The sequence below is a fragment of the Marmota flaviventris genome, chromosome 10 (genome assembly GCF_047511675.1).
Source record: "Marmota flaviventris isolate mMarFla1 chromosome 10, mMarFla1.hap1, whole genome shotgun sequence".
Classification (NCBI taxonomy): domain Eukaryota; kingdom Metazoa; phylum Chordata; class Mammalia; order Rodentia; family Sciuridae; genus Marmota; species Marmota flaviventris.
The window spans coordinates 33847768-33864063 of record NC_092507.1 but is presented as its reverse complement, the minus strand read 5'-3'; positions in this window follow the sequence as shown (position 1 = coordinate 33864063).

Below are 16296 nucleotides of genomic sequence, written 5' to 3'. Positions count from 1 at the left end.
TGTGCATACTCAGCATGTGATCTACCAGTGAACTACATCCCATCTCTACACACATGTAGTTGTACATGGTTACCAAGGCAACTGGCAATTTTGATAATATGATTTTTATTTCTTCTTTTAAAGACTCATGTTTGGCTCACACCCATTAAAACTGTGACTATCTTCATCTATAAATCTACTGGGGAAAAGTATATTTATCTACTGGAGTTGCTCTGTATTAATTTAATCTACATGTGGTACTTTGATACCACCAGATGCTGTAAAATTTGATTTAAAACTAGATAAATCAGGGACTGGGGATGTAGCTCAGTGGTAGAGCACATGTTTAGCATGTTTGAAGTCCTAGATTCAATCTCCAGTACCCAAAGAGAAAAAAGAAAAGAAAAACCAAGCTCAGTTTTTCCCATACCCTCACACAATGCATTTTTTTAAAATATCTTTTTTTAGTTGTCAATGGATCTTTTACTTTATTTATTTATATGTGGTGCTGAAGATCGAACCCAGGGCCTCACACATGCCAGGCAAGTGCTCTGCCCCTGAGCCCCAGCCCCTACCCCACAATGCACTTCTGACTCAGCACACTCAGGGGTCTTTCCCCACACACCAAGTGAGTACTGAATTCTGCAGCAGACACCAACTGGATGTCCTCCAATTCATTTCACCTCTTGGAGGAAGAATGGGATCCCCCAGGTTGAGGTCTCAGTCCCCAAAGCTCCTTCCCACTTCAGATGCCAGTCACAAGCCCCATGCTGCTGACCGCTGGCCATAAGCTGAGGTTCCCAAGACATCCTCCTCAAGCTAGATAATTTGCCAGAGTGGATCATTTCATCTTCAGGAAATACTTCCTTACGTTTAGCAGCTTATTATTAAGGATGATTACAAAGGATTCTGATGAAGAAATGCACAGGAGAGGGCTGGGAGAAGGAACGCAGAACTTCCATGTACACCACCCTTCAAGAACTTTTGCCTGCTCAGCTGTTGGAAGCTCTCCAAACCCTGTCCTTTGGGTTTTGTGGAGGTTTCATTACATAGGCATGATGGATTACAACACTGGCCATTCCTGATCAACTAACTAATTTCAGGCTGTGGATGTTGGTGGTGAGGTTGAAAGTCCCAACCCTCAAAATTGCTGCCTTGGTTTTTCTGGGGACTGGCCCCCATTTCTACCTGGGAGCTACCAGCCATCAGTCAGCTCATTAGCACACTCACACAAAAATACTTATCCCTAAAGATTCCAAACCTTTTGGGAGTTATGTGCCAGGAAATAGGAAGACCAAATATATATATTTTGCAGTACCACAGCTCACCTCAACTCAGACCCCTTATGTCAAAAGTATGGAACTCAAAAGATGCTGCCACGGTACTGGAATCCCACTCAGCCACTAATAACTAGCCCAGTCCGTTGTATCGTATGGATTTGTCTTCCAGGCTGAGGTCATTCATGTTTGTTGGCTTCGGTTCAGTCTTGTCCGGTCGCTAAAGCAGGAGTAGTTTCAGCAAACATCTAGATTTGCCCTTGCCTGTGTCTCATATAACTGAGCTCAAAGATGAAGCAGAGTCTCACTCTGAGCCTCTTTCCAGTTGTTAATGTGGTATTGGATTTCCCTTGTTTATAACCTATTTATTCACTGCCTTACCCTCAGCTACTGTTCTTTCTTCTTTTCATGGCTACTCAAACTCTTCCACCTGTGGAACGGAACTTAGGTTCCTGTTTTTATCAATACTGCAGATGGCAATGTTAGTCTAGCAAGTGCCTCCCCTTAGTCCACTCCCTTTCAGACAGGGTAGGGTTGCTGTCCCACCAGGAAAAGTAGCTGCATTCACTTTAGCACCACTGTTGCCAGATAGGGTCAAGGAGAAATCCATCCAGGCCCTTAGAATTCTGACATATGGTTTAAAGACCATTAGTCTCTTACCTACTTGCAGCACTTGTAGTTGCTACCCTGGTCCTATGACCACTGTACCAGGTAGAGGGATAAATATATAAATAAATAAAACAACTGAGGTGCTAGGTGCAGTGGCACAAGCCTATAATCCCAGCAGCTCAGGAGACTGAGGAAGAAGGATTTAAAGTTCAAATCCAGCCTCAGCAACTTAGCAAGGCCCTAAACTTAGTGAGACCCTATCTCAAAATAAAAAAATTAAAAGGGGAAGAGATGAGGCTCAGTGGTTAAGCTGCTCTGGGTTCAATCCCCAATGTATATATGTGTGTATGCGTGTATGTGTGTGTGTGTGTGTATGTGTATGTATGTGTGCATTCCCCAGACCAGACACTTGGCAAGCACCCTTCCTCACCCCTCTTCCCCAGGCCCACCAGAAAAACAGGAAGATCTAGTGGAGACAGGCCCTTCATCCACTCATGCTGATTGTGAGTTCACAATAATGAGGGCATGTAAGCTTTTCTCTCACCATTTTAGACAACCAATGTTTTGTTGTTGTTTTATAGTATTAGGGATTAAACCGAGGGCCTCGTGCATGCTAGGCAAGTGCTTTACCACTGAGCTTCACCCCAAGACCATTGTATTTTTTTTTCTTTTAGTTGAAAGTTGACACAATACCTTTATTTTATTTTTATGTGGTGCTGAGGATCAAACCCAGTGGCTCACGCATGCTAGGTGAGCGCTCTACCTCTGAGCCACAACCCCAGCCCTAACCCATTATATTTTGAGACAGGATCTTACTAAGTTGCCTAGACTAGACTCTGAGCTTGCGATTAGCCTCCTTCAGCCTCTGGAATAGCTGAGTACAGATGTGCACCACCATGACTGGCTGACAACAAATGTTATAATTGCCCATTCCACTTTTCCATCAAACTATTACTCTGAGGAACCTTGCCCTCCCCACCATCCCTGACCCATTGTTGGACATGATAGGCTGTAATATATATTCCTCAGTCTAAAGAGGTGAGCTTCACCATCCACGTCTGTGAAGATATCTGTAGCACTCTGAGTATTTGCATCTTTCTGGGGTAAGCAAAGCCCAGTCCAGAGATAGTGGATTCCTGCAAGGCCAATTTGTCTCCCCCAGGGCAACCAGCATCTGTCCTATTTGCCAGCTATGTGTAGGGCCTTGCCCACCAAGGAATTTGCCACATAGCAATCAGTAGTCTCTGTCTCTTTTGCAGACAAACAGAACAGTTCTTGTTAGCATTATGTGCTTTAGAGGGTACTAGCGAGGGATGGGGGTGTTGCTCAGTGGTAGAGGACTTGCCTACATGTGTGAAATCCTGAGTTTAATCCCAGCTCAGCAAAAATAAAAGGGCACAAGAGGAACATGTCTAGATTTAGCCCATCTCTGCACTGCTGCAACTCCCCACGTCCCACACAGACACTTCAGGACGGCACATGAGGATAACTGCTTGTCTATTCCAGTCACCTTCTGAACTTGGAAGGGAGTGTGGACATCAGCAGGTTCTACTTTCCTGCACTCCTTGAATTTCCATAGGGCTGTGCTTCATACACGCTTCCCTTTACTAAGTTAGGTTTCCATTGCCCTTCTGCCTGACCATGTGGCCAGGTCATTGGTCACTGACAATAAATGAGTAAAAAACCCAAACATGGACTTTTGCCACCATTATATCCTTCAGCATGTAATTCAGCCCAGCCAGCTGATTTGTTTTTACCTTGTTTAAAGTAAACCTTCACATTTTCAGGCATCCTGACACTTTTCTTTGTTTTTTGTTTGTTTGTTTGTTCTGTTTTATTTATTTTTTTAATACTGAGTATTGAACCAGGGGCACTTTACCACTGAACTACATTTCCAGCTCTTTTAATTTTTCATTTAGAGACAGGGACTCCTTCCCCCCACCCTTTTTTTTTCTGCCAGGGTGGGGGGTGGGGAGTGAGTGGCCCATCCCAGCACTTTTTATTTTTTATTTTTGGAAGGGTCTTGTTGTAGGAACAGGCAAGGCAGAGCACCAAAGATAGCAGGAAGCAGTTTTATTTGGCTGCAGCCAGGTTCAGACGGCACAGCTTTTGCTGTAATCCATTAATCCCTGCCCAAGAGTTCAGGGAGTTTCAGTGTTTTATACCCAGCATATAAGGGGAGGGGCTCCGAAGTTCACAGTCTGCAGAAGTTCACATAAAAGCAGCTTTTTCTTTCACTGTTTTGGACAAGTTAACCCTTCAAGGACAACACCTGAGAAGGGGAGAGCTTCTTCTCCCCTTTCTTTTTTCCCCCTGCCAGCTGTTACCATGGAGCACAGTTGGTAACTTCTCTTATTTTAGAAATGTAGACATCTCTGTGAAGCTCAGCTCAAGGCCAGAGGCCTTGTTAAAGGATTTGTCTTTTATGTATTTATTTTTTTTTAATCACATTTTGCATTTGCAAACACACTTCTACAAACGACTATACTGGATAAATGTTAATGAAAAACTAGTAAAGGGGCATTCAGCACCTAGAGTGCTGATTTCTTTCAGGCCAGTGGCCAAGTAAAATAGAGCAACAGGAAAATAGGAAGTGTACCTACATTGAACTCTTTTGTAGAGACTCTTGTGCTGATAGTCTACATTCAATTATGGTGAAGATTTCTGAAGAAGCTTAGTTAAGATTTTCTGTGGAGGAAGTGGTGCCACTACAGTCTCACTAAGTTGTTTTAGGACCTTGCTAAATTTGGGATTACGGGCATGCACTTCCCTCGAGGGTTTTTAATGGAGACTTCTTCATTTAGGCAAGATTGATCCCAGCATTGACCACTGCTAAAGAAACTAACCTTCAGATCCTCTTCCCTCCCTGGAGGTCAGAGGGTGGGGCTCAAAGTCAGCCTCAGCAACTTAGCAAGGCCCTAAATAATTTAGTGAGACCCTGTCTCAAAAAATAAAAAGGACTGGGGGTGGGGCTTAGTGGTATAGTACTCCTGGGTTGAGTCCCCAGTACTGCAAACAACAACAACAATAAAATTTAAAATTATTCATAATCTACAAAAGTAATTCAGTATATGTATTAAAGAGTTTTTTGTTTGTTTGTTTGTTTGTTTTGTGGGTGTGTGTGTGTAATACTGGGGGTTGAACCCAGGGCTTGCCCAGGCTAGGCAAATGCTCCACCACTGAGCAATGTCACCAACCCTTTATTTATTTATTTATTTTCTTTTTGATACGTGTTCTCACTAAATTGACCAGGGAACCTCAACTTTGTGATTCTCTGGAAAAAATTGGCTTTTTTTTTTTTTTTTTTGGTACAGAGGCTTGAACCCAGGAGTGCTCTACCACTGATCTACATTCCCCAGATCTTCTTATTTTGAGACAGGGTTTCATTAGGTTGCTTAGGGATTCTCTAACTTATTCTTAAGGGTTTATCTTTTGTTATTGTAAATGGTTTTTCTCCTCTATCATCATATCTGCTAAATGATTATCATTTATGTACCTGAAGGCTATTCCTTTTGCCTGTTAATTTTGTATCCTGATTCAAAATTATATAAGATAAATTAATTGTTATCTTATATAATTCTTTAACTGAGTTAGTTTTAGCAACAATTTTCTAGGGTTTTCCAGTAACATTATGGTATCACTGCAAATATAATTGATGGATGGGATGTCGCTCAATGGTAGAGCCTTTACCCAGCATACTGGGGCCCTGGATACAATTCCCAGCACTACCTTAAAAAAATCAGTTTTACTCTTTTGCTTGCAATTCTTATGCCTATAATTTATTTCTCTTATCTACTTGTGTTGACTAAGGCTCTGAGTATTACCCTATGTTGACAGTAATGGAGATAATGAGCATCTTTGATCTTTCCTAAATTTAGTAGAAATGTGTTTGGAATTTACCCCATTAAGTAGGATATTGGTTTTAGAATTAAAGTAAGTATGCTTTATCTTGTTAAGTAGCCATCTGAGTCCTTTGCAGTGATGCTCACCTGTAATCCCAGGGATTTAGGAGGCTGAAGAAGGAGGATCACAGCCTGGGCAATTTAGTGACATCCTGTCTGAAAATAAAATAAAAAAGACTGGTATTATAGCACAGTGTTAGAGCACCCCTGGATTCAATCCCCAGTACTGAAAAAAGTAAATAAATAATTAGAAAAGGGGTTTGGGTGTTTGTAGTGGCAGACACTTGTCTAGCCTGAGTGAGGCCTTCCCTAGATTCAACCCCAGCACTGCAAAAAACAAAAAGAACAACCACAACAACAAAAAAATCCCACCCACTAGAAAACAACAAAATATATTCTGCAATTCTTTTTATTTTTTTTTTAAAGAGAGAGTGAGAGAGGGAGAGAGAGAGAGAGAGAGAATTTTTTAAATATTCATTTTTTAGTTATCGGCGGACACAACATCTTTGTTTGTATGTGGTGCTGAGAATCGAACCCGGGCTGCACGCATGCCAGGCAAGCGCGCTACCACTTGAGCCACATCCCCAGCCCCTGCAATTCTTTTTATTATTATTTTTTATTATCATTATTAAAACGGGGATTGAACCCAGGGGTGTTTAACCATTGAGCCACATCCCCAATCCTTTTAAAAATATTTTACTTAGAGACGGGGTCTCACAGAGTTGCTTAAGGCCTCCCTAAATTGCTAAAACTGGCCTTGAACTTTTGATTCTCCTGCCTCAGCCTCCCCAACCTATGAGATTATAGGTAGGAGCCACCACGCTTGATCTTCTGTAATTCTTTTACTCATTGACAGCAGGGGCCCTGAGACCATAATCCCTAAAACAAAGGAAACTTAATCTGGCCAGCACTTTGTTCCAGCTTTCTCTAAGCAAGGAAGCAGAACAAACCAGAGCACGATGGTCTTGCCAGTTGCCAAGAGAAAAAAAAGGAATTTGGGGCCTAATCCCACATGATGGAGAATAGGGCCTACTTTTTCTTCTGTTAGATGCAGAGTCTCTGGTTTAATTCCTAGGCCCTTGATCCATTTTGAGTTGAGTTTTGTGCATAGTGAGAGACAGGGGTTTAATTTCATTTTGTTGCATATGGATTTCCAGTTTTCCCAGCACCATTTGTTGAAGAGGCTATTTTTTTCTCCAATGCATGTTTTAGGCAACTTTGTCTAATAAAAGATAATTGTAGTTTTGTGGGTTAGTCTCTGTGTCCTTTATTCTGTACCTTTGGTCTGTTTTGGTGCCAATACCATGCTGTTTTTGTTACTATTGCTCTACCGTATAGTTTAAGGTCTGGTATAGTGATGCCACCTGCTTCACTCTTCCTGCTAAGGATTGCTTTAGCTATTCTGGGTCTCTTATTTTTCCAGGTGAATTTCATGATTGCTTTTTATATTCCTATGAGGAATGTCATTGGGATTTTGATCAGAATTGCATTAAATCTGTGCTTTTGGAATTATGGCCATTTTGATAATATTAATTTTGCCTATCCAAGAGCAAGGTAGATCTTTTCATCTTCTAAGGTCTTCTTTGACTTCTTTATTTAGGTTTCTGTAATTTTCATTATATAGATCTTTCACCTCTTTTGTTAAGTTGATTCCCAAGAGTTTGTTTTTTTGTTTGTTTGTTTGTTTGTTTGTTTGCTTTTGAGGCTATTGTAAGTGGGGTAGTTTTCCTTGTTTCCATTTCTGAGGATTTATCACTGATATACAGAAATGCTTTGATTTATGAGTGATGATTTTATATCCTGCTACTTTGCTGAATTCATTTTCTAATTCTAGAATTTTTCTGGTGGAACTTTTAGGGTCTTCTAGGTATAGAATCATATTATCAGCAAATAGTGCCAATTTGAGTTCTTCTTTTCCTATGTGTATCCCTTTAATTTCTTTTATTTTTTTAATTTGTTTTAATTAGTTACACATGACAGTACAACTGTCTTGACCCTTTAATTTCTTTTTTTCCAAGCTATTTTTATTATTATTTTTTTAATTATTATTAGTTGTTCAAAACATTACAAAGCTCTTGACATATCATATTTCATACATTTGATTCAATTTCATCTAATTTCTCTGGCCAATGTTTCAAGAACTATGTTAAATGGAAGTGGTGAAAGAGGGCATCCCTGTCTTGTTCCAGTTTTTAGAGGGAATGCCTTCAATTTTTCTCCATTTAGAATGATATTGGCCTGGGGCTTAGCATAGATAGCCTTTATGATGTTGAGATATGTTCGTGTTATCCCTAATTTTTCTAGTGTTTTGAACATAAAGGGGTGCTGTATTTTGTCAAATGCTTTTTCTGTATCTATTGAGATGATCATATGGTCCTTATTTTTAAGTCTATTGATGTGATGAATTACATTTATTGATTTCCTTATGTTGAACCAGCCTTGCATCTCTGGGATGAACCCCACTTGATCATGGTGCACAAAAATTGTATGGACTCAAACTAAAAAGTTTCTTATCAGCAAAAGAAACAATCTGTGAGGTGAATAGAGAGCCTACATCTTGGGAGAAAATTTTTACCCCTCACACATCAGATAGAGCACTAATCTCTAGGGTATATAAAGAACTCAAAAAGTTAAACACCAAAAACAAATAACCCAATCAATACATGGGCAAAGGACCTGAACAGACACTTCTCAGAAGATGATATACAATCAATCAATAAATATATGAAAAAAAATGTTCATCATCAATAGCAATTAGAGAAATGCAAATCAAAACCACTCTAAGATTTCATCTCACTCCAATCAGAATGGGAGTTATTATGAAGACAAACAACAATAAGTGTTGGCGAGGATGTGGGGGAAAAGACATACTCATACATTGCTGGTGGGACTGCAAACTGGTGCAGCCAATAAGGAAAGCAGTATGGGGATTTCTTAGAAAATTGGGAATGGAACCACCATTTGACCCAGCTATTCCTCTCCTCGATCTATACCCAAAGGACTTAAAAAAACAGTATACCACAGGACACAGCCACATCAGTTTTTATAGCAGCACAATTCACAATAGCTTAACTGTGGAACCAAACTAGATGCCCTTCAGTAGATGAATGGATAAAAAAATGTGGCATATATACACAATAGAATATTACTCAGCAATAAAAGAGAATAAAATCATGGCATTTGTAGGTAATGGATGGAGTTAGAGAAGATACTGCTAAGTGAAGTTAGCCAATCCCAAATAACCAAATGCCAAATGTTTTATTTGATATAAGAAGGCTGATTCATAGTGGGATAAAGAGAGGGAGCATGGGAGGAATAGATGAACTCTAGATAGGGCAGAGGAGTGGGAGGGAAAGGGAGGGGGCAGGGGGTTATCAAGGATGGTGGAATGGGATGGACATCATTATCCAAAGTACATGTATGAAGACATGAATTGGTGTGACCTACTATCAGAACAAAATTCAGTTAACAAAAATATGTTCAGAAATGGTAAAGATGATAGAATTAACAGATGAAGTCTTTTTATTTGTTTGTTTACTTGGATTTATTTTTTGATTGATTGATTGGCTCTAGGGATTAAACTCAGTGGTGCTTAGCCACTGAGCCACATCCTCAGACTTTTTATTTTTTATTTTGTGATGGTGTCTTACTAAGTTTCTTAAGGCCTCACTGAGTTGCTGAGGCTAGCCTCAAACTTGTGATCCTCTTGCCTCAGCCTCTTGAGCTACTGAGATTACAGGTGTGTGCCACCAAATTTACAGAGGCCCTCCGCAACTTAGTGAGACCCTGTGTCTAAATAAAGTATAAATGCGGGCTGGGGATGTGGCTCAGTGGTTAAGTGCCCCTGGGTTCAATCCTTGGTACCAAAAAAAAAAAAAAAAAAAAATGAAGACAGTTTAGATCTTCACACTAAGTTATAATTTTATCCTTGATACTAGGAGACATCTAGGGCTATTCTGAGTCCATGTTCCCAAATACCATTGAGCCTGTTCAATTTGTAAAATGAGGTATTTTTTCCAAGAATTGTTTTCTTGAATTATAATTTTAAATGTAAGTTCTGGGCTGGGGATGTGGCTCAAGCGGTAGTGCACTCGCCTGGCATGCGTGCGACCCAGGTTCGATCCTCAGCACCACATACAAACAAAGATGTTGTGTCTGCCAAAAACTAAAAAATAAATATTAAAAAAATTCTCTCTCTCAACTCTCTTTAAAAAAAAAAAATCGGGCTGGGGATGTGGCTCAAGCGGTAGTGCGCTCGTCTGGCATGCGTGCGGCCCGGGTTCGATCCTCAGCACCACATACAAACAAGGATGTTGTGTCCGCCGAGAACTAAAAAAAATAAATAAATATTAAATAAATTAAAAAAATAAATAAAAGAAGCAAAACATGTCAAAGAAAAGTTGAATCCCCTCTGTGTATCTCTTCTCATCTGTGTACTTCACCCTTTACCCAGAATAAACCTTTAAAAAAAATAAATAAATAAAAAATAAAATAAATATAAGTTCTGTTCAATTGTTTTGTTTATTCTCCTCCAGGGATTCCAACTATATGTATACTGTTTCTCCCTGGCCTGTCTTCCATTTAGACTGCATTCTCTCTGACACTTATTACTTTTAAGGGAAACAAAAATCCACCAAACTGGCAAAGAGATTACCTAGAGGGAAAGCATCTGAGCTACAGCAAATGCATAAAGAAATCTTATCTGAATGTCTCTTATATTTCCTTTAGGAGAGACAGCTGTCACAAACCCTCAACATCGAGGTATTCAGTCAGCAAGCACTGGCCTTGGGCATTGGAATTTTCAAAGAAAATTATGGAAATAAGCCTCCTTGGAACATTCCATCCTTTGAAACCCTAAACTTCTATTATCCCCATGTTAACCTGGTACCTAGATCTTTACCCCCAGCTGTTCTGAGAGCTACTTCCTGTAGCATAGGCCGAATGCATAGTGTTTTTCTATTGTTAATCTGACTATTGCCTCTTAATTTGCAGCCTGAAGGTAGGTGGACCAAGGTTAGCAGAGGTGAACTTTTTCTGCCCAATACTTCTTTTCTTTATTTCATTTTCATCCCCCGGTTGTCCTTATATTTCTTCAATGTTTGTTATTTCTGTCCTAGTTTATTCTCCCTTGGGTTTCTTAGAGTCTTCATTTCTGAAATGATTTTATATTTTTCTTCTTTCCTGCATTTTATATTTTTCTTCTTTCCTGAAGTGAATTCTTCACTTATTCCTTTGGAGGAGGGGTATGTCCATTTCTGTTCTAAATTTTGGAATTTCTGCTTCAAGATCATTTCTCATACCCTCAAATGTTTGAAGACAATTCTGTTTGGTATCTTGTTCTAGTTTTCTTTCCCATCATCTAGTTTGCCTCTGGAGAGGATGGGGAAATGTTCATCACTTGAGCTATTTTGATTCCTGTTTTCCATTGTACTACAGAAACTTTGTTTTAATTTTTTATTAATATTTATTTATTTGGTACTAGGATTGAACTCAGGGCTTGGCACATACTACTCAAGCACTTTTAATTTTTTATGAGACAGGGCCTGAGTCAGGCCCCATGGTGCACATCTATAATCTCAGCTACTCAAGAGACTAAGACAGGAGGATCACAAATTCAAGGTCAGCCTGGGCAATTTATCAAATCTTAAAGTTTTAGAATAAAAAGGGCTGGTGATGTAGCTCAGTGGTAGAATGTCCCTAGGTTCAATACCGAGTACCACCAAAAACCAAAGCAGTCAAAAGGCAGAGACATGGATCTTTCCAAATTTCCAAGGCTGGCCTCGAATTTGTGACACTCCTGCCTCAGCCTCTCAGATAGCTGGGATTACAGATTCTGCACCTGGGTTCCTGTCTATGGGTTCATGTCTATTCATTTTGGGGAATGAAGGTGGCTTCCAAGATTCTTAGTTAACTGGTGCCCCCTTCTGTCGGTGTAATGAAGTACAGTTTATTTATTTTAGACCCGCAGATCAGGGCAGGTGCTATAGGCAAACGCTACACCCCCAGCCCTTGAAGTGCAGTCTTTTGTTTGTTTAATGCAACAGTTCTTAAAGGGGCTGCAGAGCCTTTCAGGTAACTAAAAAAAATCAAAATTATTTTATTAATACTAAAGCCAGTGTGGTGGCACATATCTGTAATCCCAGTGCCTCCAGAGGCTGAGGCAGGAGGATCTCAAGTTCTAGGCCAGCTTGGGCAACTTAGTGAAACTATATGTCAAAACAAAATAAAAAGGATTGGGGATGTAGCTCAGTTGTAAAGTGCTTGCTTAGCATGTGTGAGATCCTGGGTTCAATCCCTAGCACCACAAAAGACGAAAATAATAAAAAGTAAGATAAAAAGGGTTGGGGATGGGGATGTAGCTTAATAGTATAGTGCCCCTAGGTTCAATCCTCAGTACCTAAATAAATAAATAAGATTGTTTCACTCTCATTCTCTTACAAATGTAGAGTTTTCTAGAAACTTCATGACATGTTATATCATACTAGATTGAATATATTTATTTTTGTGGTACTGGGGATTGAGCCCATGGGTGCTCTGCCACTGAGCTTTTATTTATTTTTTTTTAATTTTGAGACAGGGTCTTGGTAAGTTGCTTAGGGCCTCTCTTAATTGCTGAGGCTGGCCTTGAACTTGGGATACTATTGTGTGGCAGCTTCCCTAGTTGCTGATATTATAGGTGTGTGCCACTATGCCCAGACTAAATTATTTTTTAAATCTCTGTTTTAATATTGAATTTAGTAAATGATAAGTGTAACCCATGACAAAAGCTCTTAAGATCCTCAAATATTATGACCATAACAAGGTCCTTGATGGGTGGTTCTGTGTATGTGGCAGGAATGGATTATCCTTCTATTTTTTTTTTTTGGTTCTTGTTTTGGATTCGCATGCCCTACATTTTTCTCTTTTGATTCTTCAGCACCTCATCTCTATAGGGGGCCTCTCCTTTCCTCTTTTGCCTTCTTCTCCCTGAGAAGCTTTGCCTTTCTGAGACTAGCTCCTCAGAGTTTCACAATGCCTTTTAAATCCCTCCTGGTGTTAGTGCTCCCTTTAACCAGGATTCCTTTTCAGTCTGTCTTCCTTTCATTTATTATTATTATTATTATTCTTTTTTAACTAAGGATTGAACCCAGGGGTGCTATACCACTGAGCCACATCCCCAGCCCTTTATATATATTTTTTGAGACAGGGTCTCACTAAGTTGCTTAGGGCCAGGCTAAGTTGCTGAGGCTGGCTTTGAATTCATTCGAGATCCTCCTGCCTCAGCCTCCAGAGCCCCTTGTGCCCCGCGCCCCATTCACTCACACCGTCACTGACCTGCGTTGGCCTCCTCCTCTTGTCTTCCACACAGCTTTTCCAGAATTTCCTTTGCTCTCTGAAGATTTGCCACAGGATTGTAAAAGATATTTCACTTGAATTTAGTGTTTTTCTACCTCTAAGTAATTTAAAGTTTGGAATTCTCTGCCATCTAGTTATGTTGAGAGTCGAATGTTTGTTTGTCTTTCTTTCTTCTTATTCTATGTCAGGAGTCAGTTCTTAAAAGGCCAAATAGTGAAGATTATAGGCTCACCAGCAATCTGTGTCATTATTTGCTCCTGTCACTGTAAGATAAAAGCAGACACAAAGAAAATGTGGAAACAGGTGGCATGACAGTGTTCCATTAATTCATTAATTCTTTTTTTTTAATATTTAGTTGTCAATGGATCTTTATTTTATTATTTATATGAGGTGCCTCACACGTGCAAGGCAAGTGCTCTACCACTGAGCCACAACCCTAGCCCTCCATTGGTTTTTTCTTTTCTTTCTTTCTTTTTTTTTTTTTTTTTTTTTTTTTTGAGTACTGGGGATTTTTTTGTTTTATTTTGAGACAGGGTCTTGCTAAGTTACCATGACTATCCTTGAACTTGCAGTCCTCCTGCCTAAGCCTCCCAAGTAGGAGTTTGATAATTCTTCAATCATACAAACAGGTGCTCAGCCCAAAGGAAATAATCAGCTGACTAATTAGACTGGTATTTGGAATGTCAAGTGACCTAGATGTAGACAATAATGCCTCCTATTATCTTTTGCAATGCAGAAGTCCCTACTTTATATATGCAAAACAAAATATGCCACTGCCCAGATCCCCCTTCTAGGAAGATGCTAGGGCCTCACAGCAGGGCATGCACCAGGCAGGTGGTCCCCAGCTGTCAGCTATTTCGAGACTTGCCTATCTGCAGAGAGCTACCGCACACAAGGTCACAGCTTCCCATCAAACCATATCTGGTGACTGAGTGGGGTGGCAGGATATAAAGGTCCAGCTATTTTGGCCTAACTTAGAACACTTTGATGTGCAGTGTTTGCTCCAGAGCTCCCTGCTAGGTTGGCAGAGGCTTTGTGGGGCCTGCCTCTGGCTCAGTCCTGCCCTCTCCCCTTCCTCTGCGTTTATCCCTGCAAAACTTCTGGTACCTCGAATTCCATCTCAGCCTCTGCTTCTGGAGAATCTAATCTGTGAAACTCTTATTGTTTCTATATTCAAATGTCTCCTTCCATAACTGGTGTTTGGTCATGATGAAGTTTTTTTGCTCTCACTATTTTACTTTCGGTTACTCTCTCCCTCCCTCCCTTCTTGAAGCCTTCACACCTGTTCCCATAACTTTTTTTTTTTTTTTTTTAATGCCAGTGATTGAACTCAGGGGCACTCAACCACTGAGCCATATCCCCAGTCCTTTTTGTGTTTTATTTTGAGACAGGGTCTCACTGGGTTACTAAGTGTCTTGCTAAGTTGCTGAGGCTGGCTTTGAACTCAAGATCCTCCGGCCTCAGCCTCCCAAGCTGCTGGGATTATAGGCATTCACCACAGCATCCGGCTCCCATCAGTCTTTACAGTGCTACTCCTGTGCAATTTCAGTGTCACAGAGATGCTCCTCTAATGGCCCCTCATTGCCCCAGCATCCTCTCCTGTAGCGGTTTTTGCATCCATCTTAACTCAGCTACTTATTCCAATGGTTGTATCCCAGATTTTGTCATTACAAATTATCGTCGCCCTGCGACAATACCAAATTCATTCACTCCACTCTCCAATCAACTCCTCCTATTTCCAGCTCACATGTCTACTCCTCCAACTGCCTTGATCATTACCTACAACCCATTAATCTTACCACCTTTCCACTGTCCCAAGGCCCCTCATGTGCTTCCTTCCTTCCTGTTATGGACTGAATTTTATACCCCCCCACCAAAAAAAAATAGTATATGTTAAAATCCAAACCCCTCATTGTGACTGTATTTGGAAAAAGAGTTTATAAGAAGATAATTGAGATTAAATGAAGTCATAAGAGTGACCTTACCTAATAGGACCGGTGTCCTGTAAAAAACAGAGACACCAGAGATCTCTGTGTACTTACAAAGGAATGGCCATCAAGAACATGGCAAGAAGGTAATGTTTGCAAGCCAGGAAGAGAGGCCTCCGAAACCAACCCTGCTTACACCTTGACTTTGTCTTCTGGCTTCCAAAACTATGAGGAAATAGAAATTTGTCATTCAAGCCACGCAGTCTGTGGTATCTTGTTATGGAGCCACCACTGATGAATAACACTTCCCTACCCATTTTAAATTCCATACTCAATCATAATCAACCACTGAAGACACCTTCGGCTCCCTTGGCTACCTCTTCATTTGCAATACTTGCTTGCAAAACCTGAACCCTAGTGAAATCCAATTCTGCCACGTCTACATCAGTGCTATGAAATATGGCTGAAGAAAAGCCACTGTCTCTACTGGACTACTTTATTTTTTTTTTAAGAGAATTTTTTTAATATTTATTTTTTAGTTATCGGCGGGCACAACATCTTTGCTTGTATGTGGTGCTGAGGATCGAACCCAGGCCGCACGCATGCCAGGTGAGCGCGCTACCGCTTGAGCCACATCCCCAGCCCTCTACTGGACTACTTTAAATTCATGGCCACCTGCCTCTGTGGGCACTTAACTTCCTAGCAATTTTCCATATTTTTCTAGACCATTTACTCTCGAACCCTCTGAACTAATTATTTTGCATCTTTTCCTCCTCTTCATGCCTGTTACACCCCAACTTTCTGCTGACAATCTTGCTTCTTACTTCACTAATCGAAGCCACTGGAAAGGACTTCCCCAAGCTCCCACATCAGGGGCACCCGTCTGCTCGCACCAGTACCCAAGCCTTCTGCTTTCTCCTGGCTGGCTGAGCCCTGCTTTACCCCTTCGATCTCCCTAAATCTCCCCCACCATTGAGATTCCCTCTTCAGCCAAGAGCTGCCACCCAAAGAGGCTGTCTTATCTCCTACCTAGCACCCCCCACCGCCAAAAAATCCCTAGGAAACAAAAAGACAAAGACAAAAACTTCTCCTTAGTTTCTCCTGGGGCTACAGCACTGTTCCTCTGCTCTCCTTCAAAGCTCAAAACCTAGCCAGGTGCAGTGGTGCACACCTGTAATCCCAGCAACTTGGGAGGTTGAGGCAGGACGATTGCAAGCTTGAGGCCAGCCTGGGCAACTCAGCAAAAGGCTGTTTCAAAATGAAAGA